Raw genomic sequence first — 12,315 nt, 5'->3', positions numbered from 1 at the left:
TCGTCTCTGACCTGAATCCTTGCTGCAGGTTCCTCACTGGTATCTCCTAGATCTGTAGCTCTAAGGGGCAGAGACGAACGGCTCCACACTGCAGCCACAGGGAACTTCCCGGAACTTGAATCATTTTGTCCCTTCCCTAAAACTCTTCAGGGATGCCTCTTCACCCTTTGTGACCTGTCCCTTGTCAACCCAATCATCTTCCGCTCCTATCAGCCCAGACTCAGACTAGTTAGCACCAAGCATCTTCTATTTTCCTGCACACACACCCCACACAGTTTGACCTCCAGCTCTTTGCCTGTGCTGGTCCTCCTTCCTCTTATGGCTTTTCTACTATCCTTCACCTAACTCTGCCATCTTCCAAAACTCAGACATCATCTCCTCTAGAAAGTCTTCCCCAAGCACCTGTTGGCTATGTCCTACACCGCCTTGACCTTGAGACCCTGGGCAAGTGGGGGAGACACCCATCTCACAGGACCGACGAGTAACACCAGGGTACTTGTCACAGAGCTGGCCTGAAGTCAACCTCCACAGCCGGAATCCTCCCCTGCCCTGTCCCAGCCCTCATGGCCTTGGGCTGCTTCCTTGTCAAACCAGGAGCCCCCATTGTCCAGTGCCTGAGCCTGTGCAGTACCTGACACAGAGGACAGGCTGAGAAAACGTCTGCTGAACTGAGGGAAGAGTTGAGGAATGGAAGAAAAGGCAGGAAGCACCCATCGGCTGACGGGGGCCTGTGGGGTAACCGTCCATGTGCTGGGCCCCGCCTGCTCTGTCACCAGTTACCTGGTGGCCTTGGTCAGATGATACCAACTCTCTTAAGGTTCTCTTGTCTTTAAAACGGGGGTATTAATAATACGGCCACCTCCACGGGTAGGTTGTACCCAGTGGGGCGCCAGGGCCCAGGGTCAATCAGCATGAACCTGGGGCAGGTGGGCTACGGACCACCCTGTCCGGCCCCTGGCCCACTTCCTCCCGATGCTATGGGAGCCCGGGGGCACACACGTGCTGCACACTTGTTTCCTTGGAAAGCAGGCATCGTTTTGTCCAGGCTGTTGCCCGTGGGTCCTTGTGGACAACCTGCCAAGCTGGGGGAGGCAAGTTGGAGGGAGCTGGTATGGGGTCCTCGCCACCCACCTGCCTGCACCAGGGGTGTATGGCCCACACCCACCCAGCTGCCTCCCCTCTCTGCTCCCTTCCATTCCTCTTTCCTTTCCTCTTTCCCCTTCTGTCTCCTCTCCCTCCTCTTGTTCCTCACCTCCTCTTCCCTCCACCCCTTTCTGCTTCCTCTCCTCTCTGACATGTCTCTTGGTCTCTCCTCTGTCTCGTTTCTGTTTTTCTTCTCTCTCTCTTTCTCTCTTGTTTCTTTTCTCTACTTTCTCTCTCCTCTGTGGCCGTCTCTTATTCATCAGACACCCGCCTTTCTTTTTTTTTTTTAATTTATTTACTTATTTATTTATTTATTGCTGTGTTTCTGTGCGAGGGCTTTCTCTAGTTGCAGCAAGCGGGGGCCACTCTTCATCGCGGTGCGCGGGCCTCTCACTATCGCGGCCTCTCTTGCTGCGGAGCACAGGCTCCGGACGCGCAGGCTCAGTGGCCATGGCTCACGGGCTTGGTTCCTCCGTGGCATGTGGGATCTTCCCAGACCAGGGCCCGAACCTGCGTCCCCTGCATTGGCACGTGGACTCTCAACCACTGCGCCACCATGGAAGCCCCACCCACCTTTCTTGACTCTCTGTCCTGTGCAAAGAATTTTTCCCCTGCTGCCTCCAGGCAACGTTGATGGAGAAGAATGAATTTTTCATTTGCTTTCCCATTATTCTGCTCCTTTACCTAAGAAAGTGGAACTCAGGTCCCTCTGTTTGTGACTAGAGATATGAGACACCTTGATCTCTGAGTTTTGTTTTGTCATTTCCCATAAAAGCAAACCCCACTCAGAAAGTCAGGCGCCAGGCCCAAGGCATCAGAGTGGCAAGCCTGTCAGCACGTCAGGTGGACTCTGCCCTGTTGGTGGTCAAGGATATTGGGGGGCCCCCTTTGGCTTCAGTCCCTAGCAGGAGGGTAGGAACCTGTTAGAAAGCTTTCTCCAAGTTTCCAAGGATGTAGGTGCTGGAAGTTATGTTTCTAGCCAAGGGCACCAGCTGTGCACATGCGTGCTCGTGCGCGTGCGCGCGCGCAAACACACACACACACACACACACACACACTGAAGGGAGATCTGTGCAGGATTCACCTGCCTCCCTGAAAAATTTATTGAATATTTACTTGATCAGGGTCTTGAGTCATTGGAACCAGGGAAAACAGACTTTGCCCAATGAGGTTTCCTTCCTCGTTCTAGTTTCAAAAGAGAAACTGAGTCAGGATCGGCTCACTTGGATTTGTTTTCTGTTTACTGTGAAGATGTCATGTCCTTCCCTGCTTCTCACTTCCCATAAGGCGACCGGGTTCAGTGAGACTGGATCAACCGTCCAAGGGTCAGATGGGAGCACCACGGGGATACTCAGTGCCACCCTGAAAAAAAACGATGATTGTCCTCATCACACCCCAACTCCATTTCATCCTCCAGGTCTCAGCTGCAGTGGCCTCTCCAGTAAGAAGCTGTGCTTACCACTCTATGCAAACAATGCAGTTTTCCCTATTAGTCTCTAGCACAGTCTCTGATTTGTTTCTTTCTTACACCTGCATCGACTGGACTTGTTTTGCTTGTGTATTATTTGTTGATGGCCAGTCTCCCCCCATACAACACAAGCTCCATTAGGGCATAGAACTTGCTGCTGGCTCAGCGCCTGGCACATGGTAGGTGGCCAGTTAGTATCTGTCGAATGAATGAATGGATGGATGGATGAATGAATGAATGGGATCATCTTATCCATGCTCCTGATGTCATCAGTGATGACACTGAGGCCCCAGGGGAAAAAACAGTTTGCCCAAGACTGCCCAGCCAGTGGGGCTCCAATCACTCCCAGCGCCCTCCCCCGACCCCAGGTCTCCCTTTCTAGGTTGGTCTCCCCTTAACCAAGGTCCTTCCACAGGAACTTCATACCCACCCACCTGCCATCCGCTTAAGGCAGGCCCATATTTCCTTTGGAGTAATAATTAAAATAACATATTCACCAGCTGGTTTTTTTTCCCCTAGATTTAATCTGCTCAGGCTCTGATTTGCATATTAAAAGCACTAATTAGCCCCTCCGAGTGCTTGAGCACGGAGAGTGCGGGAACTGGTCACATCGTCCCTGAAGACTCATCCCCGGTGCTCTGGGCTGGGATTCGGATGGCGGCCGAGCCCTGGGCAGGGAGGAGCCTTTGTGTCCCCGCGTTTGGGGACTGGAGTGCTGCCCGGTTTCATCCTGTGGCTCTTCTTCCCTTTGAAGTGTCGTGTTTGATCTTTGATCTAGTCTGTGAGTCTCTGCTGTAGCACCTTTGGAATGTGCATTTGAGCCGCTCCTGGCCGCACCAGGTGAGGCTCAGGGCCCCCCGAAGGTGGGCGGCCTTGGAGCAGTGGTCCCCCAAGGTGAGCCCCAAGTCCATCACGGCGGGCTGTCCTCCTTCCTAGTGAGGATAAGAAGGGGCAATTCCAGCGCGCCGGGCCCTTTAAATTGTTCCTTTATTGGAACGATACAAAGGAATAGCTCACTGCTGTTGTTATTATTTCCTTAAAAATAAAATCGGGGCGATGTGTGTGAGGGGAGCACGAGGGGGGCCGTCCATAAAAGCTGTCAGCCCATGAAGTGGGATTCTGAGTGTACCTCCAGCAGACTGCAGGCCCAGAGGTAGCGTTCAGTGGCCCCCCAAAGACGGCTCCGAGTTTGCCCCGCTCCCCCTGGGCTGAGATGTTAGATGAGGACCTGCCTGCTCCGCGCATGGCTCAGGGAAGGAAACCGAGGCCTCAGGAGCCGACAGAGGCCAGCCAGGAACCTGGCTGGGGAGCCGGTCCCTGAATTTCAGAAATTCCACCTGGCACGCCACATGCTGCACCCCCAGACCCTGGGTTTTCACAGCAAACAGCCCCTCCCAGGAAGGCCCGGGAGCCTGCGCGGGCTGGGCCGCAGCAGAGAGAGCCAGATGGCGGCTGTGTGAGCACCAGGGGGCAGGCCAAAAACCGTAAAAGGGAAGAACTCGTTGGCAAGAGAGTTTCTTTCATTCCCTCCCCCAGCTCGGCTCGGGGTGGGCTCCAGCTCTGAGGGATTCAGGGGAGAGTGGGCGGCCGGGCCCAGCCCTGATCAGAGCACAAGGCCGGCCAGCAGGAGGCAGGCCCAGAGCCAGGCCGACCTCCCAGGCTGCCTCAAGGCCCCTGTCTGTGGGTCTTCCCCTCCCCTCCCCTCCCCTCCCAGAGCCAGAACACCGGCACCTCTTCCGGGCCATCTTGAGACGCAGAGCCCTTCCCGGTCCATTCCTGTACTTGCTGCAGATTTGCTGGTTGGGCATCTCGCCTGCACCAGACAGCAGGATGGATGGAAGATTGAGAAGGCGTCTGGGAGGGTGAGACATGTGGCCTTGACTCTCTCTGCAGCCAGATCTGTTGCCCGGAGGAAGCAGCCTCACTAGAGACACTGGCTTGGCTTTGAAAGGAAAGCGTCGGAAGCTCGGGGAGGAAGCTTCAAAGTCAAGTGTGTATCTTACAGTCAACAAAGACCCTGGGGAAGGGAAAGGGAGGAGACAGCGTTCGCAGTGCTCTGTGGACAGAAGACTATCCCTTAAGAATCCCTCTTGACTTTGGTGGGAGGAATCACCAGAAACTTAAGGAAACGTGGAGTCAACTGAAAAGTTTTGTATCTTTCAGTCCAGACAAGAATCATGGGGACGAGAAAGGGCCAGCAAACCACGGCAGCCTGAGGTTTATGGGGCAGAAAAACGGGGGAGCTGGAGTGCTCCGAGCCAGCCGGGCCTGCATGGAAGCCACAGAGGGCTGGACCTGGGGGAGACGGGGCCAGGGTCGGATGGCCTGAAAGAGAGGTGACCGTGCTGGGCCACTGGGGCCACCAAGGTGGTGGAGAAGTTCCCCGAGGTCTCAGGATGGAAGGCTGCAGGGAGGAGTAGGGGGTGTAAAGGGAAGGGGAAAGGATGCCCAGCAGGTGAAAGAATTTGGGGTTCTCTTTGGGCCTCATAGAGCACAGGCTTGGCTCGGGAAAGTGTCAGATATTTCCAGCCTTCAATAACGAGGTCCACGGGGCAGTGGGAGGAACTGTCACCCTTGCAGGCGGGAGCACAGGTCCATCTAGAATGCCAAGTAGAAGGCAGAGTGGAGGAGGGGCTTTGCAGGACCCCCGCAGGGACTGGAGAGCTGGTCCCGCAGACCACACACCCCACAGGGACAACAGGCAGGGGGTGGTGATGGAGGGGCCGGCGACTTGATTTAGCTCGGCGTGTGGTCCACGGGCATCCTGTTCCCAAGGAGAAGTGGCAACCCCTCCCTCCGTCCAGGATCCCTGTGTCAGGAAAACAGAAGGCACAGGAGAAAGTGCCCATCAGAAAAGGTGATGGAGTGGGTGAAGACTAACATTGAATGAAGAGGACATTCAATGTCGGTCCAAGTCTGGAAACTCCGGGACCACAACTTAGAAAGTCCTAAATTCCACCATGTGTTCTGGGGGCTATTTTCCAGGAATGGTGGGTTTTCCCTCAGGGAATAGAATCTTTCCAATGGGGGAGCAGGGAACCCAAGTCAACTGGTTGCTGAGAAATTGCCCCCAGTTGCATTTCAGGCCCACAGACGGGCAATCCCGGCAACTGGCATAGAAGCTGATGGCAGGGCGCTTGCTCACGTCTGTGTTCTCTGAACATGGTTATCTCCTCCCAGGTACACCAGCTGGAAAAAGCTGCTCTCTGTGACCAAAGATCTAGACTGCCACCCAAAAGGGGGTCACTATGGGGCTCTGAGGGCACTGTTTTGACTTGAGGAACATGGTCAGCAGGGGCCATCAGAGGTGGTCAGCTGCTTCTGCTGCGGGCTCCTCTGGGCTCTCAGATCTGGTTGTTAATTAATCAGTGCACAGCTGGGGGGTGTCCTGAAGAGGCGTGAAGGAACTGTACAGAGGTGGAGTGTCAGGTATTGCCTTCCCCTTGGACTTGCAGTTGGAGAAAGCTGAGTTGAGGAAGGAGATTCACCCCTCATTTGACCCTGAGGATGTACATGGGGTGATGGCGGGGTTTCATCAGTTGGGATAGAAACAAGGGGACCCAGGCTCAAACAGATGCCCAGACGAGCACATTTTAGCAAGAACTGGTTAAACATGAAGACAGTGTGGACAGGAGAGAGACGTTTTATGTGTATCATGATTTTAATTTCTCCAAAATGATCTTAAAAAACAAGAGACTGGTAAACTTGTCTAACTTTTAAACAGAAGAGAGCTTTTTTGTTTTGTTTTGTTTTGTTTTTGCGGTACGCGGGCCTCTCACTGTTGTGGCCTCTCCGTTGCGGAGCACAGGCTCCAGACACGCAGGCTCAGCGGCCATGGCTCACGGGCCCAGCCGCTCCTTGGCATGTGGGATCTTCCCAGACCAGGGCACAAACCCGTGTCCCCTGCATCGGCAGGCGGACTCTCAACCACTGTGCCACCAGGGGAGCCCACAGAAGAGAGTTTTAAATACACACTGCTATGTGTAAAATAGGTAACCAACAAGGTCCTCCTGTATAGCACAGGGAACTATATTCAATATTATGTAATAACCTCTAAGGGAAAAGAATCGGAAAAAGAATATATATATATATATATATATATATATATATATATATATATATATATATAACTGAGTCGCTGTGCTGCACACTTCAAACTTATATGATAATGTAAATCAACTATACTTCAATTAAAATTGTTTTAAATAAATAAATTAAAATTAAACATTTTAAAGAGGGTTTTAAGTGCCACATTTGCACGTTGGGCTGCTATGTTGGTGTTCCGTGCTGTGAATTGTGTTTTGTTTGGACCCTCCTATTGGAGCAGTGATGACATCATTGCCTGCTGTAGGTGATGTGACCATGTCTGGTGGGGTTGTCTGGAGATGACACTGGACAGAGCTGAGGTGGGAAACAGACTTGGGGGGTGGTCTGAGCTGGTGTCTCGCGTGGCCATGGATCAATGTGTGATGGACACAGCCGGGTGTGTTCCAGGAGCTTCTGGGGCAGTTCATGAAAGTCCCTGAGAGGCTGAATTTCACATCTAACTTGGATCCAGGAGGGTTTTAAGGGGCTACAGGAAAGTTAGAAATTGACCTTCCAAGATGCGTCTTCTCTGAGATTCCCCTAATTTCTCCCCCACGAGGTGCCTAGTCACACTCCTGGCTGACCACGTGCCCAGCTCATGCAGGGAGCATTGGTCCTTCCGAGGGAGTGCTACCAGGCATCATTAGCTCATTCTCAGAAGGGCTAAAGAACTCCCTGGAGAAGAAAGGCTTAGAAATACGTGGAACAGAGCCACACTCATGAAAACCCTCCCCCATCAGGCCTCTCCTCACCTCAGTGGGTTGGAAGGAATGATGGGCTATAAAAACTGCTCTGCCTTTTTCATTCTCTTCCCTGTTGGATGGCTGGTCCGTGGAGAGGCTGTCAGGCTGACAGCTGTTCTCACTAAGAAGGGACCTTGGCCCTAAGGGGAAGCTGGGATAGTAAAGAGCAGAGGAATCAAGTTGCTGGTGGCTTGTGGGGGGGCAAGCAGGTGACTTGCTCAGGGTCACACGAGTTGATGCAGCCCGCCTTCCATCAAGAGGTAGTCTGTTGGTCAAAGCAAGTCACGAGGCCAACCAAGATACAAGAGGTGGGGGGACTGCAAACTAGCGTGGCTGTGTTTTCGCACCCACCACATACACACTCCACAGCACAGCAATTCCATTTCTCAGTGTACACCCTCAAGAGACTCTTATGCAAACTGATAGGTACGAGAATGTTCACTACAGCATCGTTTGTTATGGCTAAATTGAAAATGAAAACGCTAATCATTGGGAGAATCTAGAGAAGAGAAAATGGCATGTTCATGCATTGGAAAACTATACAGCAATTTATAAGATGAACTAAGTCTCTATTTACAACGGGATGAATCAAAGAGTATGTGGATTGGGAAAGAAACAACTTGTAGAATTGAATGTATAGTATCATACGATTTTAAGGAAATATTTTAAATACAAAAGTAATACCATATAATATTTACATACAATGCATACGTTTATGTAGATATAGCATGAAATTGAAGGGATATGCATTAATTAGATGAGATTTGGTGGCTATGAGGAGTAGAATGGGTGTGGAGGCAGGACTGTGACTGGACCAGTGATGATGCTGCCTCTCTAACTGAGGAGAAGAATGAGTGGGTAGATAGGTCTAATTTATACACTTGGCATCCAACCCTGAGCAATTTCAGACTAAAACTATACTCTTGGCAAGAGGGAGCCATGAAGGAGGAAGATAAAGGGGGAAGCGGGCTAAGAGGGATTTGTAGAAAGTTGAAGAAATGGTAGCATCATGCATTGAGGTCATGCATTCCCGCCTTGCATGGGAACACGCCTGCACACAGAATATGAACACTGAGCTCTTTGCTTTATCTTTCAATTGTTATCCTTTTCTGTTCATTCTTGCAATGTACACTCTTTGTCAGAAAGGCCACAGGCCATTGCTATGGTCTAGATAGAGTTGGTGTTGGTCATCCGTTATGGGCTAAGCAGCTAATACTGTTACCCACGTGGGTGGCTGTAGTTCAGTGGATCAGCATTTGTTCATTGACTCCTCCAGTGAACATTTATTGAGTCCCTTTTATGAGTCTGGTGCTATACAAGGCACTAGGGACACACCAGTGACCCAACCACCATGGCTCCTGCCACCACAGATCTTACAATGGAACAGTCTCACTCAGTGAGAAGTTGCTCTTGACGTTCCGATCCTCCCCTGAATTACCCACTCTGCTGTGGTCTTCTGGTTTCTTCCACCTTCCCCTCCTGAACAGAGTAAATACCCCCAGGCCCTGGGCTCCCCACTGCCAGCCGTCCTCACCTCCCCCAAGGCGGGCTCTGGAGCGCTCAGTGCTTCGGTCCTGGCTCCAGACACAGCTGTGATCGGTGGTCCTAAGTGGCAGCGCATTGGTAACCAGGGGCGCCCTGCAGCCCCACCCACAGTGCACACAGCCAGGTCTCCAGGGACCACTTACACCACACCCAAGGCTGCTGTTCAGGCCTCCCCCATCCCCGCTCCCCATCTGAACACTGCTCATTTGTCCTGAGGCACCATCACTCACACCTGCCCTTCTCGCAGCTCTCTGGCTACACCTCCTCAGATCCTGTGCAGACTCCTCTTCCCAGGTCTCAACTGCTTCCTTCCCCCATCACTGACTTCCCATCTCAGTTCTCAGCCACTCCCTGGGTGTCCTTGCCCACGCTCCTCCACGGTCACGGGTAATGGCCCATGTAATTCCAATCCAGGTACCTCCTGGAGGTCCAGACCCATGGAGAGGATGGGAATTTTCCACCTGGATGTCCCACAGGCACCCCTGCAGCCTCTGCATGCCCACAGGTGAACTCCTCTCTCCCAAACGCCTGCTCCTCCCTTGCCTGTGTGCCCACCATCCACCACCCAAAACGGAAAAGGGGAGTCATCCTGGACTCCCTCCTTCTGGCGCCTCACGTGGAAAGAGTGGCCAGATCTTGTTCATTCGACTTCTTAAACATCTGCTCATACGTCACCTCCTCTCCACCTCTTCTTTGAAGCTCAAGACTTCTCATCTCTTATCTGGACCACTGAGGTTTTATCCATGTGGTTTCCTGGGCCCAGGTGCCCACACTGTAGCTGATGGCCTGGTTGTACTTCTCCCGACAAGCGCGGACCATTCCACCGACATCGACTCGGTCTAACGCATCTGCCCTGTGCTGGGTGCTGGGGAACTGTTATGAACAAACACGATCCTTCTTTCAAGAAGCTCAATACCTCATGGTAACAGCAGGGAAAGAGTGAATTACCATACACATTACAAACTATGGGAGATAGCAAATGACACAGTGGGAGCACCCAGGGCCCCTTGACGGGGTCTTGCGGACCTTGTGAGACGTTTTGGAGGGACTGACGGCTGAGATGAGTGAGGTCCTTCTCATTGTCACAGGCTGAAGTCCAAACTCTCCAGTAGGTCTGTAAGACCCTTTGTGAGCTGGTCCCTGGCTCCCACAGCCTCATTCTCACCTCCTCCCACACGCACACACACGCGCGCACACAGACACACGTCAAGCATGCCCAACCACCACGCGGCAGCGGGTGGGGTCCGTCTCCCTGTCATCTGGCCCCGGTACAACATCTCGCATCAAGGATCGTGTCAATCTGTGAGCTTGCAAATCGGCACTTAGCTCGCGTGCCAAAGTCCACAGTCCTACGTTTCGGTGGCAGAAAGACATTGCTGAAAATAATTGTGCCTGGCAGCGCTGGGCCGGTTCCAGAAGGCGGCCGGTGCACCAGCGCACTCGGAATCTTTGGTTGCTCTACACAACAGCCAGCTGCCTCCATACCCTGCCCAATTAATCTGGAATGAGCTGGACTGTGAAGACGTGCCCTCACAGCAAACTGCTCCTGAAAGAAGGACCCCAAGGCCGTCTCCTGGCCCCGCCCCTCTCCCGCCTCTCCCCCTGCCATTGCTCACCCGAGGGCTCTGCTGCTGCCAGCCCCCCACAGGTAGATGGGACCAGGTTGTGGCAGGAAGCGACAGCCGCACTGGCGAGCTGGCAGCAGAGACCCCTGCACTACCAGCCATTAGCCACTGACTCCATTCCCGCTGGCTCCAGCAGGCGATGATTACAAATTCCTGCTCGCTGCCCCTCCCGGGAAGGAGCCCATGCACCGAGCCCTTTCCTGGAAGTGACTCTGGCCCATTTCATGTGGTTGAAACTCCGAAGGCATTTCTGAGGCCTGGCATCTGCCGGCAGGGACCTGTTTCCCCATCTTGGCGCTCCCCGAAGAACCAGAAAGATGAGGCCAAAAAGGGAAAAAAAACACACCTGAGTACCTGTCGGGTGCTGCCCCTATAGTTCCCTCCAGGCAACCTTCTGAGAAGGGCTCTGTCCCTCTTCACTCCTGTTAACATGCAAAACGGAAGCTCAGAGAGGGTGAGGGCAGTGTGGGAGGCAGCCCAGCTGGTGGGTGAGCTCAGGCGAGGGCTCCTGACTCCATCATCGCTCTGCCCACCCCCTTTTCCCATGGGCGGGGCAGGGCCATGCAGACCAGACATCCCTGTCCAACTAGGTCTACAGCGATGGCAGTGTTCAGAGGCCCATTCCTCCTTCCTCTCCTTCCCCCTTTTCTTGGCCCCATTCCTCCCGAGATCTCAAGGGTCCCCTTCCACGTCATCCCAGTTCCTGCCTCCCTCTCCCCCTCCATTTCTGGCTATTCGTGGAGCTCAGAGAACTCCTGACTCCAGAAAGGGCACCCAGGGTGGTGGCGGGAAACATCCCAGAGCTTGCAACGGAGTCATCCTTAAGAAATAAGTGACCCACGAGACCATTCACGTTGTGCTCCTCCCGGGAACTCGGAAACTTCCGTGAGCTCTCAGCCCGGCGAGCTGCCTTGAGGTGGGCTTTGGGGGGCAGGTTGTTCTTTTTCTTCTTTCTTTTTCCTTTTCCCTCCACCCTCTCCACACAGAGTAAGCCGCCAAGTGCCTGCACCCGGCGTCGCCTCCTCTACGCCCACCGGATGCTTTAAGTTGCAACCTCGGTCCCCAGTTCTTCCTTCCAGCACCTTCTCCCCTCGCTATGTCACCCCATCCTGCTCCCAGCCCATGCACCCACCCCTGCCTCCATCACTTCCGAGAGACAGAACCTGTCTTCTGGGTCCCACCTTGACCAAGAGAGATACCCAATTTTCTCCTCCCACCAGCACCCAAAGTTGTGTTATTTTCCGGACCGTGCGTGGACCGGGAACAGGAGATGTGCAGGAAAGGAGGCAGAGGAAGAAGGGAATGGGATACTGGCTCGTCCAGCATCAAGACATGCTGCAAGACAACCAGCATCAAAGTCAAGCACGGCTTCAAGTAGGGATTGAGTCTATCAGCTGGGCTTCTGGCGGCCTCGTCAGCCATCCAAGACCCGCAGGGGCTGGCCCATTTCAGGCCGCTCTGGCACGAGGTCTCTCCACTCACGCAGAAAGTCACTCCAACAATTAAGCTCGGGTCCCTTTGTTCCCTCCCCTTCCTCTCTCTCTCTCTCCCTCTCTCTCTCTGCTTCCCGCGAACGCCACGTCCCACTGTGCGGGGTACCGCAGGCACCCTCCCCATCAGGCCGTTTCGCAGTGGTACTGCAGAGCCGTGGAGAGGAGCTAATTGGATTTGTTGTCACCTCCCGAAGCTGCCAGGAGCTCACGTC

Source organism: Orcinus orca, chromosome 2, assembly GCF_937001465.1.
Source record: "Orcinus orca chromosome 2, mOrcOrc1.1, whole genome shotgun sequence".
NCBI classification, from domain to species: Eukaryota; Metazoa; Chordata; class Mammalia; order Artiodactyla; family Delphinidae; genus Orcinus; species Orcinus orca.
This window is presented reverse-complemented; position numbering follows the sequence as displayed.